The 3,519-nt window shown below is 57.3% G+C and overlaps 1 non-coding gene across 1 annotated transcript; it reads left to right on the plus strand.

Annotated features, from left to right (window-relative positions):
- The first annotated feature begins 346 nt into the window (after positions 1-346).
- On the plus strand, positions 347-2,161 carry LOC142795724 (small subunit ribosomal RNA). Its single transcript, XR_012893255.1, has one exon. It is a non-coding gene; the product is annotated as a small subunit ribosomal RNA (ribosomal RNA).
- Positions 2,162-3,519: the final 1,358 nt, after the last annotated feature.

Consider the following 3,519-nt stretch of genomic DNA (forward strand, 5'->3'; position numbering starts at 1 on the left):
CGGGCGATTCAGATGCGAAAGCGCCGAAGACGCGGGCGTGACCCGTCGTCTGGCGGCTTTGCAGTCTCGGCTCCGTTGCTAGTTCCGGCCGGTCCACCGACAGTGCAGCGGGCTTGGGCAACCCGCACGGCGCGACCGAGTCGATGCAACGAAAAAGAGCGAGCATGAACGTGCTTCTTGCCGCACGGCTCCCACTCGTCTTTCGGGAAGGTTGTGCCGTAGCGAGCTCGAACGCCGTCATCTCGGAGTGCAAAATAAGCGTGTTGGGGCGCCTGAAGGTGGCCTCCGCCGCACACAGACTGCGTCCGGCCCGCCGAGGGCGAGGACGGACGCGCAGTCGAACGATTACCTGGTTGATCCTGCCAGTAATCATATGCTTGTCTCAAAGATTAAGCCATGCATGTCTAAGTACATGCCGAAATAAGGCGAAACCGCGAATGGCTCATTAAATCAGTTATGGTTCCTTAGATCGTTTCTTCCTACTTGGATAACTGTGGCAATTCTAGAGCTAATACATGCAGTGAGCCTGGAGCCCTTTGGGTAACGGGTGCTTTTATTAGACCAAGATCGATCGGGTTTCGGCCCGTATTGTGTGGTGACTCTGGATAACTTTGTGCTGATCGCATGGCCACGAGCCGGCGACGTTTCTTTCAAGTGTCTGCCTTATCAACTTTCGATGGTAGGTTACTTGCTTACCATGGTTGTTACGGGTAACGGAGAATCAGGGTTCGATTCCGGAGAGGGAGCCTGAGAAACGGCTACCACATCCAAGGAAGGCAGCAGGCGCGCAAATTACCCACTCCCGGCACGGGGAGGTAGTGACGAAAAATAACAATACGGGACTCTTTTGAGGCCCCGTAATTGAAATGAGTACACTCTAAATCCTTTAACGAGGATCAATTGGAGGGCAAGTCTGGTGCCAGCAGCCGCGGTAATTCCAGCTCCAATAGCGTATACTAAAGCTGCTGCGGTTAAAAAGCTCGTAGTTGGATCTCAGTTCCAGACGAGTAGTGCATCTACCCGATGCGACGGCTCGGACTGAACATCATGCCGGTTCTTTCTTGGTGCACTTCATTGTGTGCCTCGAGATGGCCGGTGCTTTTACTTTGAAAAAATTAGAGTGCTCAACGCAGGCGAGTCGCCTGAATAAACTTGCATGGAATAATAGAACAAGACCTCGTTTCTGTTCTGTTGGTTTTTGGAATACGAGGTAATGATTAAGAGGGACGGACGGGGGCATTCGTATTGCGGCGCTAGAGGTGAAATTCTTGGACCGTCGCAAGACGAACTACTGCGAAAGCATTTGCCAAGAATGTTTTCATTGATCAAGAACGAAAGTCAGAGGTTCGAAGGCGATCAGATACCGCCCTAGTTCTGACCATAAACGATGCCAACCAGCGATCCGCCTGAGTTACTCAAATGACTCGGCGGGCAGCTTCCGGGAAACCAAAGTATTTGGGTTCCGGGGGAAGTATGGTTGCAAAGCTGAAACTTAAAGGAATTGACGGAAGGGCACCACCAGGAGTGGAGCCTGCGGCTTAATTTGACTCAACACGGGAAAACTTACCCGGCCCGGACACTGGGAGGATTGACAGATTGAGAGCTCTTTCTTGATTCGGTGGATGGTGGTGCATGGCCGTTCTTAGTTGGTGGAGCGATTTGTCTGGTTAATTCCGATAACGAACGAGACTCTAGCCTATTAAATAGGTGCGGGGTTCCCAGCACCTTACAACCTTCTTAGAGGGACAAGCGGCTCCTAGCCGCACGAAACAGAGCAATAACAGGTCTGTGATGCCCTTAGATGTCCGGGGCCGCACGCGCGCTACACTGAAGGAAGCAGCGTGTCTTTATCCCTGTCTGAAAAGACTGGGTAACCCGTGGAACTTCTTTCGTGATTGGGATAGGGGCTTGCAATTGTTCCCCTTGAACGAGGAATTCCCAGTAAGCGCGAGTCATAAGCTCGCGTTGATTACGTCCCTGCCCTTTGTACACACCGCCCGTCGCTACTACCGATTGAATGATTTAGTGAGGTCTTCGGACCGATGTCCGGCGCGGCCTTTCGGTTGCGCCGGTCTGTTGGAAAGATGACCAAACTTGATCATTTAGAGGAAGTAAAAGTCGTAACAAGGTTTCCGTAGGTGAACCTGCGGAAGGATCATTAACGGATTGTGAAGGGTGAGCGCCTCAGCTGCGTCTGCGCCCGACACTTTCTGCCGCTGACCCCGTTTGGACGCGGGGTCGGCTTTTCCCCACGGGGCTGCCTGAATGTGGAGCGGCACCCCGTGACAAATTGTTGCGCCCAGCGGACGCCAACACCGCGACCTTGGACGGTCGGCCAGGTGGCGGACGCGGGTACAAACGGCGCAACGCACTCATAGGTCGGCTTTCGACCCGCCACTGCACCGTGGCTCGAAGCGCTCGAAATGCGCGACCCGACCGCTGCGGGACCGCCTAGTACTGTAAACAGGAGCGGCGGAGCGCGAACGGCGAGTCGTGGTTACGTCGGTAGAAGGCGAGGCTGCGCGTTCCCGAAACGCCAGCCGAGTGCCCTCCCGACCGTTCGAGCGTGCAAGAACGAGACCCGACAATCGCGCGGCGACTGCCAAGTACGAGAGGAACGGCACAAGCGTCGGCGGTCGGTCAAGGAACTGGCGATGTGACGGGTCCGCTGTGCACCAGTGCATACCGTCCCGCCGTCCGCGGCAAGCGCCTCCGCGTCCTCGGGTGACGGAGGCTGCCGGTCGGTTCTTGCAGGCGAGGGATCTCGCTGGCACCGGTTCGCGTTGACGCGCGGCCGGTCATGGCACGGCGATGCGACGGCCGAGGTGCGCAGTACTCGATGGAGGAACCGCACGCTCCGATGACCGTCCCGCCCTCCGCGGCGTATGCGTACCGACCGTAATGGTTGCAGCAGCGCCGGCCGGCTTTTGAATTCGCCACACGAAACACGGTGCGAGATCGCGGTTAGGGGAGCGTCGACGTTGCCAGGCGTTTTGCTTGCTGCCGAGGGAAAGGCGGCACGGCCACGTCGCGCTCGTCGCGATTAGCGGGTCTGCGCGCTTTGGGAAGGTGCCGCAACGACTTGCCGAAAGAGGAAGCACGGAAGAACGAGGGACTTGGACGTCCCGACAATTGAACGCACTTGCGGCCAGGCCCTTGCTGGCTTCGTTCTTCCGCCTCGAGTAGGCTCGTACGCGGCTCCGGCGCCGAAAGTGGTCCTTGGCACCGACTTCGGTGGACGTGGGAAGTGCCGCGCAAGTACGGCGCGCCTGGCTCCACCTGTTGGCTAAAGTAGGCAGCCGGATCGGCATTTTGGTGTGCGGTGGCAAACCGTGGATGCGAAAAAAGCTTGTGCGATTTCGTGGAACAAAAAGCGGGGGTCCCCCTTTTTATGCGGAGGAGACCGACCCGCCCGCCGTGGTGAACCGCGACGCCACGGTAAAAACGGGAGAGGCTTGTCGATGGGACCGTGCATCCCGCGCTCCACGGAGGCCGGGAGGCGGCCGCCCGAGGAAATGT

This window comes from Rhipicephalus microplus, unplaced genomic scaffold (assembly GCF_043290135.1).
Source record: "Rhipicephalus microplus isolate Deutch F79 unplaced genomic scaffold, USDA_Rmic scaffold_824, whole genome shotgun sequence".
NCBI classification, from domain to species: domain Eukaryota; kingdom Metazoa; phylum Arthropoda; class Arachnida; order Ixodida; family Ixodidae; genus Rhipicephalus; species Rhipicephalus microplus.